Raw genomic sequence first — 15135 nt, forward strand, 5'->3', positions numbered from 1 at the left:
CACCTCCCCAGGGCCCCCGGCTTCAGCCTCGCCTCTCCGCCCCGCACGCCGAGCCCTACGGCCATCTCCGAGGATGCTGTCGGCTAGACAAGGCAGAAAGCAGAGCCCGACGCGTGACTCGAACTCACGCACTGTGAGATCACGACCTGAGCTGAAGTCAAGAGTCTGGTGCTCAGCCGACTGAGCCGCCCAGGCGCCCTCTCCGTTTTTTAGGTTAACGGTTGTCCCCACCCTTGGTCCTTGGCTCCACGGACTGGAAAGATGGCTGGCCCCAAGCGCCACCCTGTCACCACCTACCCTCCGTCTGGCCTGGGGGACCGAATTCGGGGCTTTCCTCCAGCGCAGCCGGCTGGTGAGAGCACCGTATGGTCCCGCCTCGGTCCCGGCCTTCCTTGTTCCGTGGTTGCTGTGGATGTCGCCCCGGGGCCTGATCTCGATGGGGCCCTGCAGCCTGGGAGTGGCTGCCCCCAGGCCAGGGTGGAGGCTGCGGGCAGGACCAGAGCCAAGGACTCACGTGCCTCTGGGAGCGGACATCCCCAAGAGCCACTATTTAACCATCCGATGACTCAAAAGGGTTCCTTTTTGTAAAGAGCTGTTTACACGGGCGCACCAGGACACGTTAGCAATCACGCCCCCCCCCCTCACGCGAGCGACTCGGGCAGGGTGATAGCAGCGTGTCTTCCTGGGTGGTGTTGCTTCCGCTTCAGCTAGGTCTCTAAGTGATCTGAGCAATCAGGTAGTTTACCGAGAGCCATTTCCATGGAAACAAAAGAAAAACAAAGGGTAAGTAGTCCCAGCGAGGCCCGCACTCGTTCTCGGAGCGGAGAGAGCATCCAGCTGAGAAGATTGCCGCAGGGCCACCGGCGGGAAGGCCGTCCACATAGGAGCCGCAGTGGTGGCTGCCCGGACGTTCAGTCGCCCTGTCCCCTGCGGGAGCTGATGTGGCTTCAGCAGAGGAGCAGTTTGATTTCCATCTGACTCCAAGGCAAACGGGCGGGAAGAACTTGGAAACGTCAGCTTTTGGGGGGTTCTAGCCACGTGTTGGAGGAAAGTGGGAGAACTCCGGCTCCGGTCCGGGTGACGGGCAGAAGACAAAAGCCCAGGCGGGTGGCAGTCCTGGACTCTGACGTCCACAAAGGTTATCGCGCAAACACGGTTTTCCTCTCCAGCAAAGCTGAACACGGTTAAGGTTCATTTGTTTGCGCACCGAGTCTGGTTTTCAATAAAGTCGGCCTGATGATGGATGTAAGGAGAGTGTTACTTAAGCGAGAAGAGTGACTGAACGTACAGGCTGTTTTACACCTGCTTTGCCGGAACTTTCCACGAGGAATCTCAGACTGCACTTCGAAAAGCCTCCAGGGGCCGGGAAGCCAGGTCAAGGATCCGTCCAGTTGTGTCCTGTTCCAGGAAGACAGATTCTTCCCAGTCTCAGGCAAATACATAAATTGTCATGAGGAATGACAGCACTAAGAGTTTCTGAATTCTGGAGGGATCAGGTAGGGAGAGGAAGATAAATGTTTCGACCTCTGCCGACGACTCACTTTGCCAGATGGCTGTGAGTTACAGGCGGCCGCAGAGAGAGAGGAGAGGAGGAAACCGCGTCCTTCAAACCTGGAGTCAAAGCGCAGAGGAACCAGCAATGTTTAAATGAATCCCCTTCTAGGGGCGCCTGGGTGGCTCAGTCGGTTGAGCGTCCGACTTCGGCTCAGGTCACGATCGGGCGGTTCCTGAGTTCGAGCCCCGCGTCGGGCTCTGTGCGGGCTCGGAGCGTGGAGCCCGTTTCGGATTCTGTGTCTCCCTCTCTCTCTGCCCCTCCCCTGCTCGTGCTCTGTCTCTGTCTCAAAAATAAATAAAAACATTTAAAAAATTAAAAAAAATAATAAATGAATCCCCTTCTCAAAAAACAATAGGCTCCATTTCTGACCTGGAAGTTCCTAAAAAATCAGGGGAACTACCTGCATCGGGGTCCCCTGGGGAGGCCGTTGAAAGGGGTCCCTGGGCGCTTGGGGGCTTCTCTGACCTTTGCAGGAAAGGGGCCGCTCGACCGCTCATCTTCCGCACCGAGGATACACAGCCCAGCTCAGAACTGGCTGCACAAGGCGAGAAGTTCGCAGCCAGAGACGAGCCTCGTGTGCATTCTGTCCATCTTCTCTCCCGGGGCAAGCGTGGCTGGCCCCTTGGCCTCGGGGGAAGCCCCTCCCGTCCGCCCCCATGTGCCTGGGGGTATGTGCGTGTGCGTGTGCACGCGCCAGACGGCACGCCAGCCCTTCCCCCCGGCCCTCTGTGCACACGCAGGCTGCGGAAGGTGAGCTGGACCCAGGTCATGTTTTATTGAGCAGTTAGCAGTGTCGTCCTTGAGCTGGAATCTCTTCTATCCCTCGTCTCCTGGGAGCCACGCAAGAGCCCCGTGGGCAGGGTCCTCACCTTGCGGAGGGGATGAGGCTCAGGCTGCTGAGGAGGCTTGTCTGCACCCCAGCCGGTAGGTGAAGGGGTGACGGGACCCCAAGATGTCTTCCCTTCCCTACATCCCTACGGTAGGGGTGCTGGCCGTGGTGCTGACACCCTCCTGCATGGCGGGCTCAAGCTCTCCATCGTCTGAACTTGACGTCTGCAAATCTTCTACTTTCAATAGTCCCTCTGTTAAGGATGGCACAGGTCTCGAAGGTGAGCCACACAGTCGGGCGCCACAGAGCCCAGAGGGAGTCCTGGGTTTCTCCCGCGTGAATCCCTCCCCGCACCCTGGCTGGCCCCACCTAGCACTAGGCCCTCAGCGGGCACAGTACCGTGAGGTCGGAGTCACTGTGGCAAATGTCACGCAGAAGTGGGGAGGGTCAGAGGAAGCAGTGATTCCAACGCTGGATGGCAAACGCAGCTGTGACGAGCGGGCTTTTGGTGGAAGGGGAGGGGAGACGAAGAAGTCGGGCAGGGGTGCGGGAAGGTGAGGGGCCCGCGGGCTGGGTGGCCCCAGACTCTGAGGGGTCTACCTGATCATAGCATTGCTCGTGCCACAGCCACAACATCCAGCCCCGGGTGCACACACCCCGTGCAAACGCATCTAGTTTACAGAATAGCTACTCTTGTGGGCTGGAGCCTGGACCCCCGCCCCCAGGCTGTGCCTGGGCCGCTCTGTTACTTCCAAGGCCAACTTCTCTGAGCCACGGACAGGAGCAAGGGCCTGACGTGCCCAGATCCGAGTCTGGAGGGGGGAGTGGAGGAGGGCTGGTGTGGCAGGAGAGGCGATGGGGGACCGTGGGGCAGCACCCTGGACTTGGAGAGGCAAGTCCTGATGAATAGAGTCCATTGTGGAGGAGGAGGGAGGGGGGGAGGGAGGAGCCCAGGCCCTGGGATTCTGCTCTGAGCTGCAACCCCGGGAGGGTGTCGTCTGAGCCATGCTGGGGGCTGCTGGCGTGGGTGTGGTCCCATGTCAAGACATGCCCCCCCACGCAGATGGAGAGCATTTGGGGGCCTCTGCCTTCTAAACACATGAAGCGTCTAAGTTTTATGCATGGCCTGGTTTATTTATTTTTAAGTTTCTTTTAATGTTTATTCATTTTTTGAGAGAAAGAGACAGAGTATGAGCGGGGGAGGGGCAGAGAGAGAGGGGGACACAGAATCGGAAGCGGGCTCCAGGCTCCGAGCCGTCAGCACAGAGCCCGACGCGGGGCTCGAACCCACGAACCGTGAGATCGTGGCCTGAGCCGAAGTTGGACGCCTCACCGACTGAGCCCCCCAGGAGCCCCTGCATGGCCTGATTTATTAATTTAACAAACACCGAGCGCTGGGCCAGCACTCAGTCAGTCCCTGCGCTTAGTCCTGGGAGGGGGGCACAGGTGGTGTCGGGGCATGTTCTAGGGAGGACACCTTGGTTGCTGGAGGGGGCCTTGAACGCCGGCGCCACCTGGCTTGATGTCATGAGTGTGGTTCGCCACGTGGCTGTGGCTCTCTACCTCTCAGCTGCTGGCGTGAAGGCACTTCCGGGGTTCCCCCCCACGTGACCGCTTCCGACCAATGAGCTCTGAGCAGAAGGGGGTGTGACGTTCCATCTCTGGGGCAGGTGCGGGGCTTCCGCCTCCAGGACCAGCTGGGGCTTCCCAGCGGCCTGCACCATGAGTGGGCCGACCCGTGGGGTCCCTGTGTGTAAGCGACACCTACCCCTTTGTTGTTTTAAGCCCCTGAGACCTTGCAGACCCGCCCTGACTGACTTGGGCGCTGAGACCGTGTGGACCTGTAATTCCAAATGAGACCGCAGATCGAGATGTGTATCTCCCCGAGCACATCTCTGGGAATCCGTTTCGGGGATCCGAGACCTGTCACCTGCGGGAAGGATGGGAAGGATGGGAAGGGGCCAGGGGTGCTGGTGGAGGCAGGGGCTCTTCCTCCCAGGGGAGGGTGGGGCCAGTGAGGGGCTGTGATGGGGCCTCTCGACAAGAGCTCCAAGTCGGGGACACAGGGATGAAACTAAAGGGCAAAGTCCAAGCGGCCAGAAAGGGGAGCGTGTTCGTTCTGAACACCTGTGGTTCGGGAGACTGGCGAACCTTCCCTAGATGGCACCCCGAGGGTGGGCAACACAGGGGTGAGACGGGGCAGGAGGACACCCACCTGGGCAGCCCTCACTCTGGGGCGGAGGACACAATGGATGCCCCATCGAGCTCACCAATGTCAATCCTACTTGGAACAAGACGCTCCTGTTTCTGCACTGAGGCTGTGTCTTTGGGCCACATCTGGACATCAGAGGTCTGGGAGTCAAGGAGGCCTCCCTGGAGGAAGAGACGCGTAAGTTAGTAGCCAGCCTCGGTTCAGTGAAGGGGGGCAGTGGGGGTGGGGGGGTGGGGGAGCAGGTCGGGCGTCAGGGGCTCGGGCCGGGACCCTGGCCCGCTCTGGGTGATGGGCCCGGCCCGTCCTCTGGGACTGGGGGCCTTGGGAACCAGAGGAAGGGGTCGGCCCCGGGTGTCCCAGGCTCCCAACAGGTACGTGGGCGCAGCTGGTCGCGGAGGGCGGGGTGCACGGGGGCTCCGCTCGTAAACAGAGCCCGCTGCTCCTTCCCCGCCCCCCCTTCCCCGGCTGTGAGAGGTGACGGTGTCTGTTCCCCATTAATCTTGGTGAGAAAGCGCCGTGGGCCGCTGTAATGAAACCCGTGCGTCTGGTTGCCATGGCACTCCTGCCCGTGTCGGTGCCCATCAGCCGGCAGAAGTGGGTCACACGTTCACCTCCTCCTCATGTTTGAACTTCTGTAAAATAATGATGAGTCAGACCCAAGCGTGTGCCCCGCCCGCCGCTGTGAACGCGCCCCCTCGGCTGCTTCCTGAGCTGCCTTAACGAGCTGCCAGCCTGACGAGGGGCTGGTGCCCACCCACAAGTCACATCTGGTGCCAACGTGCCTCTGTGCTCCCGGACCGGCCGCGGAGGCCTGGGCACCTGCCACGCACCGTCGTGCAGGCCCCTCGGGGAGCCTGAGCTTCGCGCTGTCACGCGGACCAAGGGGCCTGTGGACGCGGCCGGTGGGGGCGGCTCGGTCCAGTCTCCACCCTGGGTTTCTATTTGTCTGGGGCCAGGGGGCCCGGCAGGGTCTCCTGCTGGCCGCCTACACCCTGCCTGGGATTCCTCGGAGCAGAAGACAGGCATTTACAGTGTCCACCCACTCCGGGGACAGAGGATGACGAGACAGACAGACAGGGCGCTGCCTTGGGAAGGAGGAAGGTGAGGTGAAGCTTTTGCAGGTGCGGAGATGCTGGAAGATGGGAAGGACAAGGGACACACTCTAGTGGAGTGGACGGTGGCCCCCAAAAGATATGCCTACTCTGAGTCTGTCACTATGACCTTCCTTTTTTAGTATATGTGCTGCTGAAGCGAGCACTCTATGACCTTCCTTGGGAAGAGTCTTTGTAGATGTAATTAAGTTAAGGATCATGAGATGAGATCATCCTAGTTTAGGTGGGAACAAAATCCAAGGGCAGACGTCCTTAGCAGAGAAGGAGAGAGGAGGCCAAGTGAGACCAGAGTGACACTCAGGGACGCTGCCTCAAGCCGAGGGCCACTGGGGTCCCTGGGAGCTGGGACGGGCGGGAGGGACCCTCCCCCGGAGCAGCGCCAGACCCTGGGGGAGCTCGGAGCCAACCTCGGCGGGAGCCGGAGCCTGCAGCCTCTGTCCGCTGACGGGCCACCGAGGCTGGGTGGCGGGGCGGCGGGGTGGGGTGGGGACCTGGGGGCATCTGCTCAGGCCCAGAAGGAGAAGCCCGTTCCCGTGAAGGCGGAAGGACCTTGAGCTGTCGCGGGCTGAGTGAACGGACACCTCTCACCGTTGGCCGGATATCGGGGGAGGGACCGCGGGGCCTACAGCTCGTCCTGGGACTCCCGTCTGAGCCGCGGGGGGAACGTGGTGACGTGTGGTGAACGGGACGGCGCGGGGGCTTTGGAGGTGACGGGGACACGCTGGGCGGACATGTCCGCCAGACGTCCGCGTGCAGATGCCGGTGGGCGAGTCTAGAGTAAGGAGGAGAGGCCGGGGCTGGACGGGCCTCTGAGCGCTTGGCACGCCCCTGCCTGGAAGGGCCCGGCTCGGAGCGGGTGCTCAGTGGATGCCGGCCAGCGTGCGTCCGGACTCTCTGCCCAGCCAGCGGGGCTGCAGGAAGGGCCGGAGGGGGCCGCTCGGAGTCTGGGAACCTGGTGTGGAAGAACCACGCCGCCACCCGTCCAGGCCTTGGCAACCCCCTCACCCCGGACACAGGGAGTGGCATCAGCCTGGGGCCAAACTCACCCGCGCCGCTCGGCCGGAGGCCCCAGTGTGGCTGTCCCCTGCTGGTGCTGACTGCCCCCCACCCTGCTCCCCAGACCTCGGGAGCTAGGAGCACTGGGGCCTCTCGTGTTCTGACCTTGGGAAGCCAGGAGGGCGGTGAGGAGACGCGGGCTCTGACAGCCTTGTTCTCGAGAAACATGAGATTTCGCTTCCGAAGCCACACGTGGCACTCGCCTCGGGGCTCCTGGCTCCGGGCGGGGCTGGTGGGAATCCTGAGGGACGCGGTCCAGGGTCAACCGTCTCCCGTGGTCATGTTCCCCGGGCCGGCTCACCTGTGCCCACCGGGCAGGGGGCAGGGGCACGTGTTCCCCCTCCTCCCTGGGCTGTGGGTCTCCCTGGGATCCTTCTCCATCACCCAGACAGGACCCCTGCCCCGGGCTGCACGACAGGGCTTTTGCAGGGGCTTGGGCACGGCTTCCGTGGAGCAGGAGACGCGCACCACACATGCTGGAAGATTCCCCAGGGGCATCTGAGGCACACCAGATGGCCCAGGTGCTCCAGTTTTCAGGGGAGAAAATATTTCCCAGCATCCCTTGCGTGACAGAAGTTGTGTGACCAGCGGGATAAGCAGAAGTGTCATGTGACAGCTCTGGAGACGGTCCCCAAGTGGCAGTTGGGTGATCACCCTGTGACCTGCTTCTTCTTTGTCCTCTCCTTCCTCCTGATGCCTGGGACAGAGATGTGAGGGCTTGAGCTCGGGCCGCCATCTTGGGCCATGAAGACAAAGGGGAGGCAGAATGGAGGCCAAAAAAGTCTGGGTCCGGGAAGCTGAACTGGCAAACCATCCCTGCTCGGCAAACCGTCCGTGGCTTGGCCAAGTCTAACGGAACAGAGAGAGTGTCACTGTGAACGTGACACTCATCTGAGACCTGGGATGAGGAGGCCACTCCCAGCAGAAGGAACGGCCCTCGCCAAGGCCTGTTTGTGAGGCCAGGACGTCGGGGCCCACAGTGGTTGGGACGCACTTAGGGGGCCATGAGGCTGGGAGCTTGTCAGGGGCAGACGGCAGGGGCTGGGAGTCAGCGTCCCGTCCTGGTGGCCCCACCTGCCGGCTCCCTGCCCACCCGTCCTCAGGAAAGGGTTCCGGACCGGTCCTCTGCACCCGTCTGTGACGTCAGCAGGGGTCCTGGGACCAATCCCCCCTCCCCAAACTGAATGAGGGCCTCTGTCCCCTGGCGAGGACCTCCCCTGAACCTCATTGCTGGCCAGGCCTGGGGGAGTCCGGGCTCCCGAGTCCACAGCCTCTCAGAGACTCAGAGGGAGTCAGCCCCTCCCGACACCCCCGCCGGGACGGTGTGGAGAAGTCCCCGTCGCTTACAATCAGCCTCCACACCTGCTTTTGCTGAGGGTGGTGGCTCAGGGAGCACCTTCCAGGCACACGCCCCCCCCCCCCCCCAGGGGCCCGCAGGGTTGCGGCACTGCCACGGCGGGCGTCTCCTCCCAGAGGAGGGGCGGCGGAGAGGCAGGGAGGACCTCCGGCCCCGGGCTCGCTCCCTCTGTGTGCCCCCGACACCGTGAAGATGAGGAAGGCCGAGGGGTGAAGCCCGGAAGACGGGCCGGTGCGGGGAACAGAGGACCCAGCTTCACGGCCCCATCCTGCGTGTTAACGTTTGAATGGGGCGCACATCCCCCTGGACGTGGGCTCCTTGGGGAGCCCCCCCGTACCAGCGTGTCCCAGCGAGCCACTCGAAGTTTGCTCAGACCCGGGCTCCAATCGTCCCCACCTGCCCCCCGCGCAACCGGCCTCCCCCATGAATTCGCTCCCTCGGCACCTTTAGCAGCCGGCCGCTGGCCACCGGATGCCGGGCCGTGCCATCCCCCGCACGTGTCTTGGCTGCCAGACCGTAAGCTGTGAGGGCAGAGCTCGCTCGGGCTCTGCCCCAGCAGGGGAGCCAGTGCCGGGGGGAGAAAAGAAGGTGGGGTGCATACGGGAGGAGGGTGCCGGAAGTCCCGTCCCTCCCTCCAGCAGCCCACCCGGCAGGCCTCAAGGTGCAGACACCCGACTTTTCTCCGGATCCTGCTCTCCCTCTGGGGGGGCGAGGCCAGCTGCTCCCCGGGGTCCTCGTCCCGTGCCCTGCCGTCCCCGTGCCGCAGGAGGGGGGACCTGGGCCCTCTGTGAGCTGAGCAGGTTTTTTCCACTGCCTCCTCTGTTCCCTGACACGAACTTAATTAGCTCTCTGTTTTCCAAACAGGCGACGTGACTCAGCACTTTCACACGCACGGTCTAAATTTGTCCCTAACCCCCAGGTGTCTCTTAGCTCAGTCCTTCCGTCAAGTTCCGTCACAGGGTTAGAGCCCACGGTGGAGGGTGATTTCCAGCAGCTTCCTGGGAGGACCAGGTGGGGTCCCGCCACACAGCCCTTCTCCTGACCGCCCGCCCCCCTGCAGAGGGGCGGGCCACAGCCACAGATGGACCAGGTTCCTTCCCGGGGTTTGTCCTTCCTCCTGGGGGGAGGGGGCTCCATCCCTCGGAGTTGCTGGAAGTTAAAACACAAGGTCACCATCCGCTCTTGCTCTGCACGCATTTCCGGAAAGCGTGCAGACCTTTGCTCCAGCTGCTTGGGGTGAAGGGCACGGTAGAGGGGGATGGGGCTTCACCAAAGAGCGGCCAAGGGACCCGGGCCAGGGAACCCCCCCCCAACACTCTGCCCCTCTCCAACTCCCTTCCCCTTCTCCTCAATCCTCCCTTGCCTTCCCCACCCTGCCTCCCCCTCTCTCCTTCCCCTCCCCTTCTTCTCCCCTCTCCCCTTCGCACCCCCCCTCTGCCCCCCTCTCCCCTTCCCCTCCCCTTCCCTCTGCCCCCCTTTCCCCTTCCCACCCCCCTCTCTCTGCCCTCCCCCTCCCTCTCTGCCTCCCTCAGTGCCAGGCTTTGCTTGTGCTGGGGGATGGGGGGCACGGTGGTTAGGGGTTAGTCGTGGCCCTCCCCTCCTCAGATATTAGCAGGAGGCAGAGAGCTGGTGGGGGCGGGGAGGAGCTGTGTCTACCCACCCCCTGCCCCTCCCCCTCCCCCTGCGACACATCAGTGAACTCCCTCCTTCCCCCACTTGGTCTTTTAGGGCGATGTGACGATGTGACGAGGTTTTTCGGGATGGTCAGGGACACCCCAGCAGCCAGACCCAAGCCCAGTGCCCTCCCCAGCACACCTGCTCCCCTCCCACTTATAGGGGTCCCGGCAGGAGAGAGCCCCTTCCTGGGGGCCCACGTACGTGTTTCGGAGCTGGCCGCATTTCTGTGCGTGTGGACAGAACCCGCTGTCACCCACACAGTCGGCCCCCCTGCAAGCTCCCTGAGACCCCCAGACCCAAGGGGCAGAGGGAGGGCCCCCCTGTTGCTTCCTGGGGCTCCTGCTCTAAGGAGCCACACAGGCCTGCCGGCACACCGTGAGTCCGGGCAGCGAGGCGCAGGGGTGGGGGGTGCACGAGGAAGCTCTTGGCCAATCCCTCCTTCCCCTGCCCTTCCCGGGGTCCCCACGCCCTGCTTCAGGCCCCTCTTGCTTCTTTAAAGCAGCGTCTTCCCCACCCTGACCCCCGCCTCCCTCAGGTAAGGACCCCTAAAGGCCACTGGGTCATCTCTCCTCCTCCAGAACCATCGATGGCTCATGTCGGTCTTCAGCATCTGCCAACCCCTCCTGACGTGTGAGGTCACAGTTCACAGGCTCTGGGGTCAGGACGTGGACGTCGTGGGGGCTGCTACTCCGTCTTCCGCAGGGTCCCCGCCCCTTTCCCTCCTTTCCTGTGTGCGTCTGTCCCCGTCACCCCGGCTCCGGCTGTGCCTGAGAGAGCAGCAGCCCTGGGGCCCCGGACAAACCGGCCGGCTGCGGCTGCAAGGGGGCCTGGTCCTCGGGAAGCCGCGGCCACGCAGGCGGGGTGCACAGCGCTCTTCGATGAGTGGCTGCGACACGCAATTAGGGATGTGGAATGCGTCGCATGCTAACGTGCATGATTGCTCTCCGCTTCTCCTGCCGTCATTAAGCAGCTAAATAATGTGGCCAGATGCTCGGAAACGGGCTGCCGGTGTCAGCGCCAGCCCCGCCAGAGGCCGCTGAAGCAAGCAGTCGGCCGGTGACGGACGAGCAGAGGGTCCCTCGCTTCCTGCCCGGACCGGGGGCCCCTCCTGCGGGTTCTCGGGCTCTTCCCATGGCACGAGTGGGAGCAGCCACCCCCCCCCCCCCGGGGTCTTCGGCCGGGGGCCCTGACTTGTCACCCGGGTCTGAGCCGCGGCACGCCTCCTGTGGCCCGGTGTGACTGCCCGAGAAAACACGTTGGCTGTTTTCTGGAGAAACGGAAGCGGGGCCCCGCTCGCTTGGGCCGCTCGCTGCCGCGGGGCGCCTGGCTGAGCCCCCTCCCGCCCTGTTGGTCCAGCCGGGCCCAGTGGGGAGACCCTAGTTCTGGCTCTGCCTTCACCTTGTCTCGTGTGACCTTCAGGAGCCACACAGTTTCCATTCTCTGCGTGGAGACTGACGTGGTGACCTCAGGCAGCTGCCTTCGCAGCCAGGCCTCCTCCGCTCTGCCTCCGTCTTCTCCAGCACCGCCAGCGTGGCCTGCTCCCCGCTCGGAGCCCTCCGTGGCTGCCTGCTGCCACTCCGGGTCCCGCCGCCTCACGCCCCCCGATGGCTCTCCTGCCGACGGGTGACCGGAGTCCCCGGCCGCGGCATGGTGGCCACGGGAGGGGCACAGCCAGCGCCTAAGGAGGTCCTGTCCCGCCGGCAGGCGGCGTCCGTCACGGATCTGGCCCCTCCGTGAGCTGGCTTTGTCCTGAAAAGGGCCCACGTGCCTTCTGGAAGGACCTCACTTACCGATCCACCCACGTTGTGTGCACGATTGGAGCCAGTCACCCGGCTGGCCCCGTCCTTGAGGGATGGATGAAGGGGTGAAAGGGACGGCCCACGAGGCTGCAGGATCAGGGTGAGAGGTGCCCGCAGCATAAACGCAGCACGGCCTCGCCCAGTCCCCGCAGCCCTGCCACCCTGGATGAGCCTCTCCTCTGGGGACCAAGGCCATGAGCTCAGGGAGGTTGAGTCACCTGCCCGGGATCACCCAGCGCTGCACCTCCAGCCTCCGTGAAGCTGTGGCTCAAGAGGTCCCCGGAGGTATGCTTTTTATCCTCACCGCTTTGGCAAGATCTGGTCCCCTTCACCGGCTTCCTGGCTCCCCGGCCTCCGGGAAACGACCTCCCCCAGCCTCCCCTGCGCGCAGATGGGGGTCACAGACCGACTCTGGCCTTGGGAATGCAGAAGCGGCGTGAGCCACGCGTGGCACCCGCTCAACATTCCTTTCGGCAAAGAGCTGGGGGCTCAGGACCGACCGAGCCCTCCGGATCCTCGCGGATGCCCCCGGACGCCCCTGGGTCCCCGCGCACCGCCTGGAAGGAGAGGAGGGAACCTGGTGCTCGCTCGCTGCTGCTCATCCAACGTGTCAGAGAGAACACGGGCCGTCCATCAGACCGCGGGCCAGAGACCCTGTGGGTACTCGGGAGGGTCTCTCTCTCAATCTGTGCGGAGCGCCCAGCGTGCCCGCGAGTGGAAGCATCCGGGACTGAGCTCGGGAGGGCCAGCACCAGGCCCTGAAGCCTCTCCCCCCGGAGAAGCGAGGGTCCTCCCTGGAGGGGAGGGGAGGCTCAGGGCGACACGTGGCCGCCACCCTGCGCCTTGGCAGGCGCCTTTTGGGAACCCGGCCCCCCCAGGGCCGTGTCCTGTGCCCTCTGGCCGCCTCAGGGACATGTTGGCTGACTCCCGTCCCAGTGTCAAGGGAGACCGTTTTACAGCAGAAAGGGAGACCGAGGCTCGTCTGAGACTCATCTCCCTGATTTAGAAAGTCAGCGGTTCCAGCAGCGCGCGGTGGCCGGTGTTTTACGAGGCCCTTTTACGCGCACAACGCATTTTACGACTTAAGAAAGCGACCGGGCAGCGCATGCTTTTCCCTGCGCAGGAAATCGACACGCCCAGCATCTCCAATCAATAAAATCACATTTTGCTGACTTTGAGATGTCATCCCGGGGGTGCGCTCGGGCTGCGGGAGCCGGGGGGGGGGGGCGTGTGGAGCCGGCAGAAAACCCATCTGGCCCGCTGCACAAGCAGATGGCCCCGGGCGGGCGGGGCGGTGCCCTGGAGGTGCCGGGTGGATGGCCCAGGGCCCGTCAACGAGGCCCAGCGGGCAGAGGCTGCAGGGAGACTCAGGCTCGCACCCCATGGGGGCTGGGGACAGAACAGAGGTCGCTAGATCCGGCCCTGCCTTCACGCAGCAGGCACCCCGCCGGTGATTTTCCTCCCCTCCGCTTGCATATGGCCAGTGGTGGGGAGCTCACCACCCAGGGAAAGTTCTTTCTGCATCTGCTGAAAACCCCTCCCTGGACCCGCCCCCTTGGAGGCTCCACCTGTTAAGATTGGACCCTTCTCATCCAGAAGGGAGGCGGCCAGCCCCAGAGAGCCCGGCTTGGCAGGCCATCGCTCCCAGCTGCCTCCTTAAGCTCTGAGACCTAGGTGCCCTCGCGTTGCTCCTGGCCTCAGCCCCACGCCTCCCTCCTCCCTCCTGCTCGGACGGCTGGTCCCCCCGGGGCTGGGACCTGGCCCCTTGCAGTCCCCCAGTGGGGGGCTCTTTCTCCAAGTGGTCCAACCCTGTCGTCTCCCCGCTCTGTGAAGCCCCAGCCCGTCTCCTGCGGAACCTGCCGGCAGCATTCTGTGCACGGTCCTGCCCCAGCGGCCGCTCAGCCCTTTGGCTCCATTGGCCTGCTTGCCCCCCCACCGGGGCCACCCTGGCAGTGGGTCATGCCCTTGACCTGGTCACCCCGGGGGTATCTCCTCCTCCCAAATCCTGGCTCCAGCCTCCCTCCCTCCAGCCTCCAGGGTTGTAAGTCCTCAGACAGGGCCGTGCTCTCACGACAGATGGCCACCCCGCCTGACCTGCACGGCGCCTATGACCCCTCCCGGTCACCCCGCTCCCACTCGCTCCCACTCGCTCCCTGTGCCGTGAGAAGTGACCTTCTCACTGCGGTCGACAGGCCCGGCCCCCGAGCGGTTAACCCATCGATCGTTGCTCTGTGTGCTTGTGGCCGCCCAGGGGCCTTTGACTCCCAGCACTGCCTTGAAACCCGAGACCCTACGCCCCCTCTCCCAAGTCCCCCCTCACCTGACGCTGACCTCCCCTCTCTGCACTGAGAACACAGGGGCAAACGGAAAGGGGCCGCCGTCCCCCCGGGGCCCCCACCGCGCGTCTGCCGAAGCTCTACTGCTCCCAGGAGTGGGGCGCCCAGACCCACCACAGGCCCGTTTCCGTGAGTCCCTTTCTACCCCTGGGGATTTGCGTCCTGCAACTGCCCGCACGGCCCCCTGCCGGCCCCCCTGCGGCCCAGCGTCTCCACCTGCGCAGACCTGCCCTCGCCCCGGGCCCCTCCCCGGCTGCCCCCCTCTTTCCCAGCTTCTCCAAGGGGCTACGGCACCGGGCACCCCAACTTCTCCGGCGACCCTCCCTTCCTCCCATCTGCGCCCCTGTCCTTCCTCCCTCTGGCTCCAGCCACACCTGCTGGCTGGCTCTTCCTCCCATACGCCAGGCGTGCGTCCGTCCCGGGGACTCGGATCCCCGTGGACCGTGCCTCCCGGGAGAGGCACCTTCTCTCCCATCCCTCCCCACCCCTGCTGCCAGCGGCCGTGGGCTTTCTGATTTTTAGCCGCCCCCTCCGCCTCCACCCCCAACATGGTAGGCCTGCGGAGGAGAGCCTGCCTTCACCACCGCATCCCCGGTGCCCAAAGCACCACCCGGAACATAGTAGGTGCTCCGGAGATTCTGGATGGGTGAACCGATGAACGGTTGTTTGGTTAACCGAGCTCAGAAGCAGATGGTTACCTCCCACACCGACCAATGCGTCAAAGCAGCCCCAGAAACGGAGGGTCCCTCTGGCCATTTACAAGGCTCTGAGCTCACCCCCCTCTGTGCAGACACCCGGGTTTATGGGTCTCTGTGTCCCCCACGGCTGCAGGGCCCTCCATACAGCAGGCGCCTGTGCGGGGAACCCCAGAACATCAGGCTTGAAGAGCCTTAGCTCCTTGGGCATCGAGGTCCGGTAGCTCAGAGGGGGAGGTGAGTAGGGAGAGCCATGGCCTCGCCCAGCCAACCTGGCAGGTCAGCCTGACCCGTGGCCGCAGCACCGGGGACACACCTGCCTCTCACTTCTCATGCTGTGCGTCCACCAGGAATCCCGGAGGGAGGCTCCTGGGCACGATGTCACAGGTGACCTTGACGAGCAAGGTCATGGTCCACGTCCCCAGGGGTGCCAGCCCCAGTGCCCCTGCTGTCAGGGAAAATTCTAGACCAGACCAAGTAGCCCCAGGGCCATGTCCCGCCGTCAGG

This window comes from Lynx canadensis, chromosome D4, assembly GCF_007474595.2.
Source record: "Lynx canadensis isolate LIC74 chromosome D4, mLynCan4.pri.v2, whole genome shotgun sequence".
NCBI classification, from domain to species: Eukaryota; Metazoa; Chordata; class Mammalia; order Carnivora; family Felidae; genus Lynx; species Lynx canadensis.